Source organism: Numida meleagris, chromosome 8 (assembly GCF_002078875.1).
Source record: "Numida meleagris isolate 19003 breed g44 Domestic line chromosome 8, NumMel1.0, whole genome shotgun sequence".
Classification (NCBI taxonomy): Eukaryota; Metazoa; Chordata; class Aves; order Galliformes; family Numididae; genus Numida; species Numida meleagris.
This window is the reverse complement of record NC_034416.1, coordinates 11649356-11668036: the sequence shown is the minus strand read 5'-3', so window position 1 is coordinate 11668036 and position 18681 is coordinate 11649356. Positions and strand designations below refer to the sequence as shown.

The 18681-nt window shown below is 41.7% G+C and overlaps 1 protein-coding gene across 17 annotated transcripts in view; it reads left to right on the top strand.

Moving 5' to 3' along the window:
• Nucleotides 1-18681, top strand: part of C8H8orf48 (chromosome 8 C8orf48 homolog) — a 92169-nt gene that overhangs the window by 34875 nt on the left and 38613 nt on the right. Inside the window, exon 7 of one of the 17 annotated variants that reach the window (XR_002441514.1) lies at nt 10798-10998. The exons of the other annotated variants lie outside the window; for them this stretch is intronic. The gene's annotated coding sequence lies outside the window, so the exon portion shown is untranslated. The remainder of the gene's footprint in view (nt 1-10797; nt 10999-18681) is intronic. 17 annotated transcript variants of the gene reach the window in all.

Genomic DNA, 18681 nt, shown 5'->3' with positions numbered 1-18681 from the left:
TATTTTTGCTTCTGAACTTATAAGTAAGCCAATATGGAATGTCTGAAAACAGTCCAGTATGTTTTTATGCTACAGTGAGTCTTTTTTTCTTTTCAGATACTTGTCCTTAATATCCAGTGTGTCTAATAAACTGAAATTTCTCACGCTGTCAGATTTAGCACTTTCTGAATCTTGGTGAAGCTATTTCAAGGCTTGTAAGTGGTCAGAAGCTATCAGGTATTAGGAAGATTGTGGCCACACCAGAGGGTTATTGGCCAACTAAAAACAACCTCTATAGCCCTGTCTCCTCCAGGAAATCACCTGTTTTCCAGGACATCAGTGGTTCAATAAATACTTTGTGTCATAGTTAAGCCCACAGGTCCAAGTCAGCAGTGATATATATAAAAGCCCAGCTCCTGCTCATTTCAATAGGACTTTCACAAGCACAAAAATACTTTGGTCTATCTCTTGACAGTGAATGCTATTGGAATTTCATTGGAGCCATTAGAAAGGCCACAAGATGTTCTAATGCTAACTGAAGGGAAAGGAAAAAAATGAGCATTTGTAACTCCTTGAGAAGTTCTTCAAGCTTTGAAAAATCGCCCAAAGCTTTTCTCCCAGTCTGCAGTGAAGTGCTCCTTATTCATCACGGCAAAAATCTCTGATGACCCAGTCAGATTGTTGACACTTCCATTACTGCTTCTATTTTAGATGTTGCAATTAGTAATTTTTCATGTTTCCAGTTTGTCCTTTCTCTTAGAAATTTAAACTACAGTGACAAATTAAAGCACATCATTTACTGATGATACTGATCAAATAGTGTAGGTACCTGGTACAGAGGTATTATTCCAAGGTAATGTGTTTTATTTTCCTGCCTTCAGTGTTGTCAAAATGTTATCTCATTATGTAAAGACTGAACTAAGACCATTGCGTGTAATAAGTCAGCATTTCACCGTGGTGCAGTGAGAAAGGAGCATGGCTTTCCTTATGTAGAATAGAGCAGATGTACATTAAAAAGAATTATTACAAGCAAAGTTTCTTACCAGCACCAGGCCATCAAATTCCTCTTCATCTGATAAAGTTAAAAATACTGTAGTGGAAGAGTAAAATTTATTACTAAGTGTAACAAAATGAATATACATTATGCAGAAAGTTTCAATGCTTGTATATTGTTCTTCTCTTCAATCCTAATGAGGAAATTTGATTTTATGAGGAGAGATAAAATTTAAAAAAAAATAAAAATCAGTTAACAGTATAGTTCTTGGATAAGCAGATAAAGTATGAATGGCTTACCATAATATTGCTGCTACATCTACCAGTATCACTAATTTTAATTGACTGCTACCTGATCTTAGAGCATGGAATGAGTGTTGAGATATTGAAGGGCACTTTTGGTTGGATTAGCAGCCTGGAATTGAACTCTGTGATCCGTGTGGGTCCCTTCCAACTTGGGGTATTCTATGATTCTGTGGCTGTTCTGCTCCTGCTGTACATGAGTAGCTCTGAAATGGCTCCTGGAGCTGACTGACAGTCCCTGAATTCTTTATTCCAGAAGAGAGGAAGGCAGGAGACAGTATGGTAGGAGAATATAAAATAAATAAAGCTGAGGAAGTAAATTAGGAGTTCCTGATTTATCACTGCAGTTTTTTGAGATTAGGGAGAAATGCAATGAAATCGAAAAGTGTTACAGATCCTATTAATGGAAGGAAACGCTTCTGTGTGTGACATGTTCTTCTCTTGTAGAATTCATTGGTACAATGAATTCCACTAAGTTTGAAAGCTTTGAAGGATTTCAGTGAAAGTGTTGATGCAGAAATGAGAGCATCCATAATTACAGGCAGCACACTTCTATTGTGGCTTCCAGTTGTAAGATGAGTGCTACTTTGCAAATGCAAAGGAAAATTCCCTTTGGGGCAGGTTTTCTGTTTTGAGTTTGCTATGTATGTGTAAAGGCATGAAGCAGTTCTGGACTGTCCTTATTGCATTACGTCTCTACTAGGTGAGGAATTAATTCTGGTTTGGCAACAACAGTATAAATCTAGAATTCTCCAGCGAAGTCAACTCTGGTGTATATATGCATAAATTCTAGTGCTAGCACTAGTGAGTAGAGAGCCAATGCGTGTCTTCACAGGATCAAAACTCTCCTGAAAACAGCTTGAATCAAATAATAAATGTTCCAGAAGTGTGAAATGCAGTAAGAGCGTTCTAATGCACACAGTATAGGTACATCTTGTCTCACGCTGCTGCATTGCAAAGGTCAGATCTGCTAAAGAAGCTGTCATGATCTTTGAAATGACACGGAGTAATCCCAGAATAGATCTCTACCAGCACCAGCCTTGTCACTTTTTGGATTTTCTTTTGTTGCTTGTCTGGCCTCACGTAGAGCGCTGTTGAATTTAAGCACCAGTCACGACTCTGGGCAATATCTCCCATTCATGAAGCAGCTGGTTACTCATGTATGTGGACTTCCATATTCTGTACCTCCTGTGTTTTGTTTCTTCCCCATCTCTGCCTTTCTTTTAAAATGGAAATGCAGAAGCTTTCAGAGCGTGAGGGAGCTGTACGCAACAGTTGGCAGATCTAAGGTTAACAGTCTCTCACTGTCTCTCACTAGGAGAAAGGCAGTGGCTGCCTCGCTGTGCGGGCTGCCTGCAAGCCCAGCCTGGAGGCCCTGGAGCTGCGCTCTTCTGTGGAGCTGCTCTCTGGGATGGGCTGCAGGAAAAGGGAGTTCTGGTCAGCTGTTCCTTGTGAACCCCGCTTCTCCATCTTCTTATCTTGCTTCTACCCTCACATCCATGCATGTGACACGTACATGACTCAGAGTGGGATTAGCATTTTGGATTATTTTACAGAGGAGGAGCTTGATAAATGCCTGGGACAGTCTCTTGTTGCAGCTGCTGTGTGCTGGTGGGCATGCAGTGCTTTAGTGGTTGTGCTGATTGCTCTAGCCTGAAAGGAGCTTGGATTTAAGAGGATGCAAAGAGGGCTCAAACTGCTTAAATTCTCTTACACTTCTGGGGAGCAGCTCTCTGCTTGTATTCTGAAGACACTTGCTTCATTTCTTTTGAAGACTGAACTAGCTGTACCTGCTAGATGCTGCTACCCACAGTAATCTGTGCCACCCTCCCAGCACATTCTCTCTCATACTCCAGGGGCAGTCTGCAGTGTTATCCTGTGCATCCATCTCTGTTCTCTCTTCCCTTGCCAAGAGATCTGTACGTCTCTTCTTTGCACTTAACTCTCATTCCCGCTGTATCAGTGCCCCTTATAAGCCAAACCACAGGCAGCTGTGTATCTTGCACTGTGCCCTGCTGGCTCCCTGTTTTCTGCCAGAAATGATGTGGTTCTTTATACAGATGCCTGGAGGCAGAAGGACAAACAGAAAATCATCAGTTTGAGTGCATGGCATCTTATCTCTTATTATGGACTAATGATCATCAGTTAATTGTTCTGTTCCCGAGTTTTCCTCAAGCTTTTTGCTTAGGCTCTGTTTTTCATTTGAATGGTTTGGAACAATTTACCAAACATGCAGTGCTGTCAGCTATGTCTGTCTTTTTTTGGTCTTTTCTTCTAAGGTATTGGTGCTTCTAGTCCTGACATATAGAACTGAAAGCTGATGGAGTGATGACATTTGTCACCATTATGTCTTTTTTTCTCTGTTAAAATTGACACATTCAGCTAAGTTATACGTGCCAGTACAGTACAGACTATGAGTTAACTAGCCCGTGAAGACAAATATGCTGGTCTCCTACAAATGGTGGCAAACGTGGTCTCCTTCAGAGAGCATTCAAAGGGTGAAGACAATTTTAGTGACTCTGAATTGACCGTAGAGAAATCTTATATCTCTCTATGGGCAAGGAAGCTTGGGAAACTGGATTTTCTAGAGCAGTGCGGGAGCCCTGTGACAGCTTATTCTTAAGCCCAAGCTTTCATCTGCACTGCTTATTCTCTTCGTGCCCACATCACTAGGTCTCATTGTTAACACAGTTAAACGTGCTCCTGGAAAACTTGATCTAATTTCTGACTTTACTACCAAGATTCTAATGGCAAGTTGCTGAAAATGAAACCTTTTTGAAGTGTTCATTAACTGAATGTTCCTCATTTTCTGGATACTCAATTTGAGATGATATCTGATTTGCAGCATCTCTATATTCTTAGAGCTGCAGCTGGAACGGAGTTTTCAGCATTTAAAGCACCGTATAATGCTAAGCATGCTACAAAAAGAATGCTCTCATTTTCTAAATTGGATATCCCAAATTAATGAATACTTTTATAACACAGAAAGTTTCTAATCATTTTTTTCAACAATCTCTTCAGATAAAATAGAAGTGTTGGGACAATAAATTTGTCAAAAATGTTTTCCTAATGTGTACTTTAGAAAAGCTATGAATAAATTAATCATACGCTCTCCAAGTAGAGCTCGAGTTTGGTGAAGCAAAGTGTGTTAAACTAAGCAGAGATGAAATGATCTTGTTCTGTAATAAGCATTCAATCAGGGAGTTGTTCAACTGTTTCGGAGTAACCCCCTGTGGAGGCAAGCCATCAGAAATGGGCTGCACACTAAACAGCAAGAAGAAAACATATTTTGAATAGCTGCTCATTAACTGAGAATCGTACATCGTCTACACTGGTTGAGGCGAGGGTCCTGCGAAACAAATTGTACTTGATCGTGTAAGTGAGGGCGGTAGCATACTGTGTGACACAAAAGATTCAAATTAAGATTGAATAGGCAATTTTAATTCTGGCATTTCTTAATTTTTGACTATTTGACAGCACTCTCAATAATGTTCTTTTAACTTGGAATATTATGTGTAATATATGAAAATGTTTTTAAATAAAACTGGTTTGTCTCCAAGTCATGTCATCTTCACGCTGCCTGCTGTTACCATTTCTAAAGGAGAAGCAGCTGGTGTGCTAAAAGAAGGTATGGACTTTGAAATCCTGCAAGGTTAGGAACTGAGTGGTTGGAGGGAGATATTTGAGAAGATGCCATCTTTTCTGGCATGCTAGATCACTCCCACTGTTTTCCCCACTGTATTTAATGTTTCCTCACTGTATTTAATGGAGCAAAGTATAAACATTTGCTGTGAGGTGTTTTATGGCTGTAGTCTGCAAGTAATCCTAACAGTAGCTTAATAGGGCTCTGCGGTTGGGGTTTCTCAGTGGTTTCTCTGTCCACTTCATAAAAGGAAAAAGTTCTTCATAATAGGCAGCTGCAAGCTTGGCACAGGATCTGAGAGTCCAACTGAGCCCGGCTGGCTCAGCTGTTACCAGCAGGAAAAGTTCTGTAATCCAAATTTGGTGAAGTGCTCTGTTCATTGTGTTTAGACCAGAACGGGATCTAGTTCGCACTCTGATAGCTCTGCAGGCTCCGTTGTGCTGAGGAAAGACAAAATACTCCAAACAGGTGATAATCATGTTGGCGAGCAGGTGTGTGTTTGACCACCGGAGCAGAGCTAGTAAGGAAAAATGTGTGTTTTTTGCTTATTTTCTTTGAAACAAATTAACTTTTAAAGCATCTCTTTAGTTATTATGGAAACTGTAATCTTGTAGTTTTGTTTTGTGCATTCATAGCTACATAGAACATAAATGAGAGCTGACAAGTTTCTCTTCCTCATAATATTGACACAAAACAAAGGGCAATTTGTAACTCCTTAAGGAGGGCCATTAGATACATTACTGTAGTAAGGCAAAAAAAAATAATTCTAGTTCTTTTAATGGATCTCCCATTTAATGGTTATTGGGTGTTCATTGTGTGCAGTGGTTGAAGAGTTCATTCAGAATTGTTCCTAGGAGTGGAACACAAATTGATCCGGAGCAGGGAGGAATGTTTTGTCCAGCATGCTGCACTAGCTGAAGGGTTTGTCTTCTTCTATGATGAGTTTCATCATGTTCAATAGCGTATCCTGGAAACTTAACCAGCTTTTAGACCAAGGTTATAGTGACATGATTGAGACCGTCTTTATTAGAATAAACTTAGCAATCACTACAAAATTTGGTCTGTTACATGTAACAAGTGCTATATATATACTTTCAAAGGTATTCTTTGACCATATTCCCTGTGCTTATGCTGAAGGGAATGATCTGCCTGTGAAGCTGGGATTCTGGAAGTCAGTATTAGATTGCTGCGGAAGACTGTCCTTAGCTCGTACCCAGGGACACAAATTATAGCTGGAAAGATGAGAAAATACAGCTCTAGAGATGAGATTTGGAAACTCACAAATTGCATGTGTTACCTCGTCATGATATATGTGCATATATATCAGAAAGAAAATGATTCTGTGTAGGAAGCGATGGTACTCAGTGCTCTGGGTGTTTAAAAGAATCATGCGTGTTTATAAATTACCAGGAAAGGTTTCTGAATGGGAACTGCATGCTTCGGGTTCTGACAGCGGCATTCAATCTCAGCAGTTCCTAACAATCTTTTTTTCTGTTTTGGCTCAGTTCTGGGCACAAGTGGGTTTAATGTTGAATTAGGGTACTGCAGAAGTTTTGGGTTAGGGCTCCAAACAAGACTTTGGACACAGATTTGAAGAATACCCAGCGAGATCATGCCGCTGTTACTAGGTTCTGTTAGCAGCGCTGTATTTATATTCAAGGTCATTTAAGATGCAGTGCAGTCTTACACCACATTTCTGTTGATTTTTGTTTAGGCAAGGGGTGCATTTTCATCTCTCTCATGTGTGAATCATTAGTGGAGAGCAAATGAGCTAACACTGAGTCTGTTCTCCCAGTCAAGAAGCTCCTTGCTGTAAGAGGTTTCTCTAAGGAGAGTTACCATCTCTTTGCTCTGTACAGCCTCTTGTTTTATGAAAGGTGATTTTCCCTGAACCCTTCTGACATTGGATTTAATTGGCCAATGGGTCAAGAAGTTTGTATCAGTGGGACAGTGCTAGGTGGACATATGCAGATGATCACCAAAGGAACCCAGACTACAAATACAGAGTGCTGGGACTAAGCCTGGATTACTGCTGCACCCGTGAGTTCCCAGTTTTCCTTCCACAGCAGTATCTATCTGTGAAACGTAGTAAATTGGACGTGTTTTTGATCTGCTTCTATTTTCCTCTTTGTCTTCTTTTCCCAGCAGTTGGTCTGAAGCTGTTTAGGTGTGGAGCTTTAATAGCTTTTTAAACCCACGTGCTCGATGTACCTTTTATCTACATAAGCCTTTGAATTTATGTTTGCATGTGTCTCGGTCTTTGTATTCACAGTTGTGTTTCCTCTTCATAATGGGGGAAGAAAAAGTAACTTGAAACCTGTGGTAACTTGTGAAATGTGTTGTTGGCTCATTTGCACATCTATCACTCGTTACATTTCACAAGCCCTAGTGTTTCTCCCCCTTTCAGATTTATTCTGAAGAGCTTTGTTCTTTCTGCTCCACACACCAGATGCTACTGTATTTTCTGGATGTCTGAACTCTCCACTCGAAGCCTGTCAATGTCTTTTGTATAGCTATTACTTGTAGCTAGCTTGAAAGCAGTATTTGTGTACCATGTTGCTCCGTGGTATGATTTTTCTTTCTTTTGATTTTGCTGTTGGAAACTCCCAACGCTGTTGCATTTGTGCTAGAACAACAGGATTTATACTGGAATAGCTAACGTCAGATTTCGGTAACTCTGTCGTTCTTGAGTATGAGAAGATGTGTGATGCAGTAGCCCACATGTCAGCAAATGTAGCCTTTTTGTGGCGTATGTTTTCCTCAAGCAGGTAGTTCTGTTGTATTATACAAAATACAATGTTACTGGTGCACTTTCATTCGCTGTGGAGCCCTTAGACAGCAAGGGAGACCTTATGAGGATGCTGTAGTGCATGCATTTTTAAACCTGAAAAATGAATCTATACTTGAGAGGTTTGCTGACTTTAATATTGCCAAGCTGCAAATTTCTACTGAAGGTGGAATTAATGCCAGCATAAGGAGCCATTTGACTGCTGGGAAATGGGCTTAAGAGCCCCACAAAAGGACGTATTGGCTGCTGTGAGCGTCGCCTCCCAGAGAGGCTGTGAGGTGTAACCAACAGGTGGCTGTTAATATGTAATACATTGCTTTGTTCATAAGGATGACTTCTACTGATAAAAATCAATACAGCAGTAGATTTAAATAATAAAGTGTAATTTACACTGGAGTAAAGCGTTTCCAAAGGCTTTGTCTATTAAAAGCCAGAGAGCTGTGGGCGCCCTACCCTGCAGGTGCTCCAGGCTGGGCTGGATGGGGCCCTGGGCAGCCTGATCTGGTGGGGAGCATTTGTGCCCCTGGTACAGGGTTGGAACTGGGTGGCCTTAAAATCTCTTCCAACCCAAGCCGTTCTGTGATAACATACCAAGAGTAGACAAGTTTGGATTCCTATTTTACAGAATATTTTTGAATTAGTAAGTAGCACTGAGAATTTTTTATATAAAGTTCTCGTGTGCTGAGATGCAGATTCAGGACTTTGCAAGGAGAGCTCCAGCAAACAAAAATCTATGGTTAAAAAGATCCTGCCAGAATGCCACTTCTCAGAAGGCTGCCTTCTTTTGCAGTGGTGTAGAGTTCTATTAGAGCTAAGTCAGGCTTCATCACGACGGAGCCGCTTAAGCTGGTATTTCACATGCACAGCCCATGTCTCAGCATCTGCTGAGCACCCAGAGCACGTGATCCAGAAGTGCACCTCTCTGAACTGAAATCAGCAGGCTTTCTGAGCAGCAAGACGTACAAGCCTTTAAGCAGTTTAAACTGCTGCTTCCTACTGGCCTCCTTGGAATTAAATCACTTGACTCAGTAATTGGCATGTCCTCGCTGCCTGGAGCCTTAATACTTTTAATGATGTCCAAACAAATTAGCTATTAAACATGTTATGAAGCAGCTCAGTGGGAACTGACTCGAGTAAGCTGAGGATCAAAGCATGGAGCTGTAAAATGAGTCCTGAAGTGCTAATAACTTCTAATAACTTTTAAAGAGAGAGAATTAGATTGTGGGAAGAGCAGCTGTGTCATATGCTGATGACTTGAAGAGGAGCATAGTTGAGATGTACTGCTGTTTGTATTCTGACTGGAAAAACTAATGAGAAAGCGTGAAACTAGCACGTGCGGTTTTAGGAAGCTCCAGACCAGGGATGAAAGAAGCAGCAGGTGGGATGATCTGCCCTCTGTGCACCAGGCATGTCTGCATAGCTCCCTGAGAGATGATGAAAAGTATTTTGCTTTTTTTAATTCCGTCTTGCCCTCAGGATGCATCACCAGGGGAATGAGGTTGGATCTGGCCTGTCCTGAAGAGCAGGTGAACTCAGGCAAAGCCATTGCCAGAAGTGTGTTACCTGCTTGAATGAGGGCTCAGTTTGACCTACACAACTTGAATCCTTAGCAGTATATGCAAGATGAGAATCCAGGTGGTTCTTTTCTGTCATATGTGCTTGGAAAGGAGCATCCTCTTTGTGTATGCTCGGAGGACTTGATGCAATGCTCAAGACACAAAACCTTCCTTTCCCTTTCACTCCTCCTCAGAGCTATCTCAGAAACTAGTGTGGCTTTTCCCTTCCTGCCTTTATTCCTCTTCATCTGATTTCTTGTCTTTGCTCCCTCTAGTGTTCCCATGTTGGTGCTGTCTTGTTCTCCTGCTCTAGGCCAGGAGATTCAGTATTAAGCTCTCTGGTGTATTTTCCCTGCACTTTGCATAATGCAGGAATGACATCAGCCACCTGTCGTACCCTTCAAAAAGAGAAAAAAGCACTGAGCCTCTGCAGCCTTACTTCTCCTCCTTATGTCACCATAGCAGCATGCCCGTGCTAGCCTCTCACAAACCTTGAGGCCAACTTCAAATTTATTAAATTTTCAGAAACAAGCCTGTATCTTTTTGGCAGTTTCCAAGCATTTACTTCATTCACAGTTTGTGGTTTGGGGATTTCTTTTGATGTTTTCTTTCTAATTTGAGGAGCTGGGAAATTAGGAATCATATAGGATATAACATTTGGGATTAGAGCCACAAGATCTGGTAACATTGCAACAGCATTCCAAATGTTGTGCCAGTTCACTCCTGACTTGCATTGGCTTTTACCATCCTGCTTATTAGATGAAAATTAGAAAATATGAAAGGGATCTGAGATCTCTGTGTGTCAGTGGATCACTACTGCAGAGAGAATGTATAATTAAGGGCGAGGACTCTTCTTTACACCACATTAAACGATGCCTTCCAGATTTTTTACTGAAACTTAGCTGCTTTATGTGCTGTAAAAATGTGTGATACTTTCATATGTATTCCACGTACGTGAGAGTGCCTGCATACTTCTTTGTGCACAAACATGTTTCAAAGAAGAGACATTTAGGTCTCCCTCTTTATCAAGCAATCCAGATCTAGATTGTAGAGACTTCAGTCTTTCCAATTCAGGGCTGTGTAGTAGGTGTTTAAGAAATAAATTTGAAACATTTCAAACAGCCCTGTTTAAAAGTGCGCCCAGTCTTCATTCATCACTGAAGATGAACTGACGTTTCTGATGTTAAGAAAGAAGACTGTGGCTAAATAAGAGCAAATCTGAGCTTCTGCCTTTTATTTTAGGAATGATCAATTCCTTAGCTATACTATGCAAGATAAGCAAGGCAAAGAAAAGAGCTTTAGTTACTGTAACTGTGTAGGCTATGAATCTGTGGTACTACTATGGCAAATGTTGGAGTCAGACCGGTGTACAGTTCTTTCACTAATACTAAATTTATAAAAAGAAAATAAATGATACAATCAAACATTTGGAAACAGGTCTGCCAAAAAATTGTTAGATGACAAGATATGAACTTTTTGTGAACTGCTCTGCACCCTCGTGCTGAATTCTGACATGCTCTGTGGTTGGCATGCAGGTTTGTAACTATGAGGAGAAATCCCTCTGGATGCTGGCTACGTTTGGAGCTGGTTGGTTGGGGACACAAGTCCTCTGCTTTTGCAGGAACAGTGAAGCAGAAGAGTTTCCATCGCGGATGCCCATTTACACATTACACAGAGAGATACTATCTTCAAGAGACAGGAATTTCTTCCTCAAGTTCCCAGGAGTGCGCAAATGGGTGAGTGACAGCTGAACACAGAGTCCATAGTGAGCCACATTTCTGCTCATTGCCACCTTCCTCCACTCACCCTTTCAGCAAGCTACTTCCTGAAATCTGTTTCAGGGAGTTCTGCGTTTCTGTCACTCGCTTACTCAGTCTTTGTACTGCAGTGATCCAGCACCCCATCATGACCAAACAGATCATTCTCCAGGGATACTTGGGCACATTACTTCTAACTCAATGGAGTGATGTTACTTCATGGTAGTCACTTACCAGACACATTAAAAAACAGAAGAAAACCAATGCTTTTGCTAAAAGCACAGAATATTACCATGCAGCATATGGCACCCCGAGATATGAGTAAACGTGCAACATCTGCTTGTATCTGGCTTCTTGTGGTATTAAATGTGTTGCTTTGGGATTTGTAGTGTAGAGATGAAGTTGCTTCAGGGCGCAGAAGGTGTTTTATAACCCATTGTCAACGGTCATATATCCACCCATTTGTGGATCTATGACATTTTGGGCATTTGGGAGCAGGTTCTGGTAAGGAGACAGTGTGAACTGCAGTGAGGACAGTGTTACAGGCCTGAATGCACAGCATGCATGGGTTTGTGCTGGAGCTGAAATAACTAGCGATTTGCTGATAATAGTCAATGACCTCTCTGCTTCCCGATAGCTGGCTTACAGAGAGAAGCACGTGGTGAAACAGCACCTGCTGAAGCGTAGAATGACTGTCACAATCCAGGAGTGCCTCATTATCTGATCAGCAGCAATGCGTGTTCTCCTCTCAGTGCTGCACCCTTGTAGAACACGGCTAAATACAAGGTGCCTGAAGAGTTCAGGGGGCCGCTTTCAGCAATGCTAATGGTGCCAGCAAATTGATATTACTGAGATGTGATTGAAGAATCCTGGTAAGAGGAATGAAAGGCTTAGAAGTGCTGCTGCTTCTGTTCTAGCCAATCGCTGTCCATGTTAATGATACCTTCAGTGAAATGTGCCAGTAGAAAATGAGTATCTTTTTTCAGCATATGCATTCCTAGATCACTTTTTCCAATGGGACCATAGGGGGTTGACACAAATTACAATACTGCTAGCACAGCTGTCCTACATAATTTGTTGTTGCATAAAGTTATAATTAACGATTTTAACAAGTAGCAACGCAGGCACATTAGGAATCTGCACTACAGAGCCTCAGGTTCTGTAATCAGGCACATCTGTTATAAACAGTTATATCAGTTAGATACAGCTTATTTAGCATGAGTGCTAGGCAAAGCTGGTTTTGACCCCTTGCATATGAAGATCTTAATGGGATTGAGCCTGCTTCAACAGCTGGCAGAGGGCTTTGTGGCTTGGGCAGTGCACTGCCTGTGTCAGCTTATCCATTGTGGAACATGATGGTGTTGGGTAAGTTAGTGTTGTGCTGTAGCAGTAGTTGGTCAGAAGGGCAGATGCTGGCTTTGCGATAGTACCTGTGAGGAAAGGTGTATCCTTAGCTCCCTTACAGCACCTAAAGGATGCCAGGAGCATATGGAAAGAATAAGTCTGAACCAGTATAACTGGAACTCTAACTGGAAGCTGTGAGTAAATGATGGCAGGCAGTGGATCCATAAATCAAGCAGTTCCATCAGAAAGGAGGACACTTTTCCCTTTATGCATGGATTTCTTGAAAAAATATTTTCATTGCCCACTGAGATGAATTTTCTGAGCTCTGTGGATGTTAAGGATCACATCCAGAATAAGCCTGTCAGGCCTGCTGATACACAGCTTGGGCTCTGGAAAATCTATAGGAGGTTGCAGGAAAGTACAGAAACAGTAGCTAAAATATTTACATTTTCTGCTCTAATCTTATTATAATAGCACAGAAGAAAGGAGATGCATACACGGAAGCTGTATGATGTTAGATTTTATATTAACTTAATGTTTCCAGTTACAGGGTCTGCCAAATACCAGCTCTTCCCAGGAAAAGCGAAATCAGACTTGTTTAAAAATAGTTTTTTTCTTCTTTAAACAGAGGAAAATAGCAGTCCTATGAAGTGGGCATTATTTTCCAACATCTGAACTTTACTAGGCCACAGAGAAATAGTAGAAAAAACTTTACTGATTTGGAGTCGAGGCCAACATTCTGTGAATCATAACTCAGAAGAGGAATGGAGAGGAATAGGTTATTGACACTCAAGATACAGTCTTGGAATTTGCAGAACTTGTGTCTTCCATCCCTAAGACAATTGAGCACAATATTCTCATTTTTGTAAGTCTTGTTGCTGCTGTTGCTAATTGGAGTTGCTGAGCACAGATTGCTGTAATTGGTAAGAATTCTGAATGCTGACAGTTTCACAACAGCAAAATTTTTGCTCTCCAGAGCCATTAAGTTTGATCCCATATGAAAAACATCTTTCTGTAGTCAATAGGAGTGTGGCCTTTGACACCTCTAGCCACAGATCTGCTGCAATCCCTGGAATTGGGTGGGGGTGAGAATAGTACCTGGTTCCAGGCAGAACGCTGCAAAGTCCGTGTTATGGGCCTTATGTTCTGTAAGCAATGTCGATGCAGCCCCTAACTCTCTCCATTGGCTTTGTGGGAGGGAATGAGACAGAAATGTCAAACAGTAGCAGGTTATTGCTCAGAGGAAGTAGAAGTTTGAGCTTGTGAAACATTCCAAAGTTCCAAGGAAAAGTATTCCACCGAGTCTCATCGCAAGCCAGCCATCAGCAGGTTCACATCTTTATATCCACAGAGCAAATAAGTAGAACTGAAAGCTGCGGTTTCAGAGGAAGGAGAATCACTCCCTGAACAGTTTTAGATGTTAGCAGCAGCAGGGCACAAACAGTGCAGACACATCGAGGGGTAAGTTAAAAGCCTTTTGGTTCACCTACAAGCATTTTCTTGTAGGGGAAAACTGGCATGGTATCAAAATGTGACTTTCTTCAGAGTTTGTTTACTCAAGCAGTGCGAAGCAGGAACTCAGCCTGGTAATGTCAGATGCACAGAACATTTTCATTTCTTGACCTGTTCACTTTTATCAGAGACAGTAACATACCATTCCCTGGTTCTTCCAGTCTGTAAGCAAAGCAATTTAGAGGGCAGTGCATTAAAGGAGGCTTTCTGGTGGAGCAGGGAAGCTTTAGACTTAGCCCCACTGTTGCACTGGCTTGGTGCAGATCCTTAGCTGTCCTGCAGTACCAGACATTTTCTCTGTACGGTCACCAGAGAAGGGCAGAAAGCACACCCAAGGCAGGCAAATATAATAAGCAATCTGAAAAGATCTCCTACCTGTCTCTGTTGTTACATTGCCTCAAGCACCTTTATTCTTTTTAAGGTAGGTGCCACCTAAGCCTGCAGGTGGGCGGTTTGCACTCATCTTAATGTTAGCAACAGCTATAGCAGAGGCTGGGCTGTTTCCATGAGATATGATCCTTAGTGGACTAGACATAAGAGTGCTCTGGGGTGCTTTAGGAGAAGCACAGTAAATTAATGGAAGTATCCAAGGAAACAGGTGGTTTCCTACGCATCAGTTCTTGGATGGATGAGAAATCCTACTGAAATTGTGCAAAACTGTGGTACACCCCAAATTCAGATCCACTCATTAGATTTCTTTGGTGGCATGAGAACCATTTACTGCCTCCCCTCAGCCTTACAAGCAGCAATTATCTGCCATCTACAGAAAGAATGTTAAATGACAGCAGATGTTGAAAAGTCAGATCTGTTGGTCACTGTTGCTAACATCTTTTACGCTTAGAGACACGCTATAGGATCACGCTATTAACTGAAGCTCCTTCAAATAATCTGTTTTCCCCATCCTCCTAACTTCCTGCTTTGCAGGAAAGACTTCTGTTATCAGGACCAACATCCTGTTTTTCCACAGATGGTTGCAGAGAGGAGACACCTGGCATTCTCTGGGTCTCTTTGCATTGCTCAGATGATATTAATTACAGCTCCAAGGGAAGCAGCCACCTGCTAACCTTTGCCTTGATGTTGTTTGTATTATGAATGGCATGGAACACAATTCTTTCTCCACAGACATGCGGTTTACCCTGCTGAGAGTAATTCATTGCCACTTTCCAGGTTTCCGGATACTCCATTAGTGCTTGTGAAGCTGGGGAAAGGGGCACTCTGGCTGATTACAGCACAGGGTGAATGTCAGGGCTTGTGACTGCTGTCTGCTGCTTTGCTCCTAGCCTGACGTGCTTGCCTTTACAAAGGTTTATCTGCAGCAGAGTACATTTACTGTACCCAGTGTGTTTCCCCCTCCCTATTGGTGACATTAGGCTACCCAAGGGCTTATTCTAGTGAGTGCAAATCAAGTAAAGGCTTAACCCAGGTTATTTTCTCCTGAGAATCAAGATGCAAGATCAAAAAATATTTTCCCTTTCACATTCCTCCATAGTCGGATTGTTTCTTAGGCAGAAGGAAAATACAGAGTGACTCGCTAATGTGCAAGACACAGAGACTTTCACATCACAATTATGGATCTGAGGGAAAGCCATGTGCTTCAGAACTGTGTTAATAGACTTGAAAAGGTCTGGAAAGTGGTTGCCTGCTCAGGTTTCTTGCATGAAGCTGTGGATCAGAAGTTGTTAATGTCTCCAGGCCAGTGGTATCCTCTCAGAAGTCTGTAGCTGATCTCTCTTCGGCTCCCACAGGACGTGTGAGTTCATCTCAGTTATTCTCTTTTGTAACCAAAGAAAGGCTTTTGTTTTAAAGGGGCCCATGAAATGCTAGCTGCCCTGTTTGGCAGCTGGCCTCCCTTCAGTACCACAGCAATATCATTGTGCCACCTCTCGCAGCTCTTGGACACAGAGGGGCTTTTGGGGGCTCAGTGCCACAGCAATACTTGCTCTTTAGGACTTGCAGAACTGCTTTCATAGCATCTCTGCTAAGAAAGTTGCTTCAGTTATGAAATTACTTCAAATGCTGGGGAAAAAAAAGCAGAGCTCTCCTGGTGCTCTTGGCCTCTCTGAGAAGGGATAGTTGCTCTGTAGTCATCTTTTTTCCTTCATTCTTCCTCTATTGAAAAATACTATTCTATGCCCAGTATGCTCTCCCTGATTCTACCTTCTTTGGAAATACGGTCTTTGTGTTGGGTTTGGTTGAAAGAATTCTGCTGAAGCTGTTTTCCTGTAGAAAGTGTTCACTCAGCCACACCAAACCACTTCACAGGAGCCTCTTCTCTTAGAAAACTTTGTAGAAACCAAATATTCAGACATTCAAGAACTATTTGTGCTGGGGGCATTGGTGTTTCTTAGTGGCGAAGCTGAAGACTTGTTTTTTAACTTCTTGCGTCAGAATGTGATACTTTTCAACATGGTAATGCTGGAATGAAATACTTCCATGTAGCAAAGTAATGAGTTCTGTGATACCGTCTCCAGATCACCATTTTGAATGCATTTGTTTCACGAGAAATTTCAAAACTTCAGTTTTCTGCTCTGGTTTGAGGTAGAAGAAAGTTTGTGGAGCAAAGAACTGGAAGTTCTGTCATTTCTCAGTTCTAGATTTTAAATATATCACATTTAAATGAAAAACAACAACAACAAATCTGGAGAAATGTATGTAAAGCTCTTCATGATCTTTCACTGTTGCATCCCTGTCCTCCCATACACTCTTATCCATCATCTTCCCTTGCTGTGCTCTAATTATAGATGCCCTGAGGCAGGGACCTGCCAGTGTTTCTGTCAGTAAAGTGCCAAGCACATCTATGATGCTTTACAGATAATCAGAGTGAATGCATATGTTGTGAAATGTTTATGGTTTTTCCTGTCTTTGAAAGGATTTATGCATACCCTATCGGGCAGGATTACATTTGGGTGCCATCCTTTCTTCAGTCAGATGTTTAATTAACATCCTTTTCCTCTATTGTTTTGCTGCTGGCAAATACAAGACCAAGGCCCCTCTCCCGTCTTCTCTCATTTAAGAATTTTGTTTCAAACCCTATCAGTTCTATTCCTGGCAAAATAATCAGCGCGTCTGAGCTGTATAACGGACAATCACATCCAATATTTTTTAGCTGCCTTTAACTCTTCGTGTTTACTGAACTTCAACTCATTACTGCATACAGTAGGACAAAATAAGGGGCACTGTGTTTAATGAGAGGCTACATAGCTGTTCCTGTCTCTACCTGGAACTCCTCAGAGCTGGCATCTCCAGCACCTTGCCGAGGGTAGCTGTCTGGCAGATCATCTTCTGTGCTTGTAGAAGTCTGGTTTCCAAAGCCAAAGCACTTCACAGGTTGCCAGGTGCTGCTCCTACAAAATCCACCATCTCAACTTTCACTCATTTCCCAGAACAGGTTATTCCTCATTAAAAGCCAACAAGCACACAGCATGTGGGAGGCCTGCTTCTACTTTCCACATTGCTGGGCCTTCCTTTATGCTGTCTGCCAGAGTGTCTGCAGAAGTGCGCGCTCCCCCTCATGCAGCCCTGTTTGTAGCGACGTTGGCCCCGCTGGCAGGAGTGTCAGTGGTGGTCTGTGCCCATCGTGTCTCTAAATATGTGTTATGTAGGCTCAGCAGCTGAGATTTAAATTGCTTCTTGTCACTATTCACTTAAGTCTGAATGCAGATGTTGCTGTTTACCATAATGAGGTTTTACCTTTTTCCTTATTCACTCTCTTCCATCTTGTGCCTTGTATAGTTTCTTTGGCACCGATGACACATTTCCACAGTGAAATAGCATGTCATAGGGAAACAAATGGAAGGAAAGACTAAATGATCTCAAATCAAGTGAGAAACCCAGCAATGATAAAAGCTTCCCACAATCTCGGAGCTTATGCATTTGTGTGTGTGGGTGGGCATATAAGAAAGGAAAAAAAATCTTTACTTTTGAAGTCTCAGATCCTTTACAACAAGATAATGATTTCAGGCTGAAAGCAGCATTTGACTGATCTTCTAATGGAATTCTTGGGCAGAAAAGATCTATTCAGAGAGGTGGAAATTAGAAATAGCTGATAACAACACTGACCCTCTGTTACATCACACTGAAGCTTAAGACTTCGTGGACGCAGTTCTTTTTCAGAATACTGAATGATGTTTTCTGGTTGCAAATCTAAATGTAGTTCCAAATTCTCTTCATAAAAAGAGAAGAAACGTTTATTGACTTTCTCATTTTTTTCTGAACATTGCTCTGCATGAATTTGCCTTTCTTCATCTGTCAAGTGACTTTCTTGGAATTAGATGATTTATTCAGGATGAGGGGAAATGGTTTTAAATGGAAGAGGGTAGATTTAGACTAAATATCAGGAAGAAATTCTTTTCTGCAAGGGTGGGGAGACACTGGAATGTGTTGCCCAGAGAGGCTGTGGATGCCCCCTCCCTGGAAGCGTTCAAGGCCAGGCTGGATGGGGCTGTGAGCAGCCTGGTCTGGAGGGAGGTGTCCATGCCTATAGCACGGGGTTGGAACTAGATCATCTAAAGGTTCCTTCCTACCCAAACCATTCTGTGATTCCTCTTTCCCCAGTAAGGATTTGGGAATAAGTAGTTTTTTCTTGAGGATCTTTATTGGTTCAGTAGTTTCATATTAGTATCACTGTCTTACAAATTAAATTATACCTCAACTTGCGGAAGGAACTTTAAACAGATTGTGATTCCCTTAGGTGTTGTCACAAGTGTTTCTGTGGATATTTCCAAATCTGCAGAGTTTGACTTTCCAGCTCAAAGTGATCCAGGATAGTGGCATTAGGAAATCAAAGTAAGAAAAAAAAATCCATGT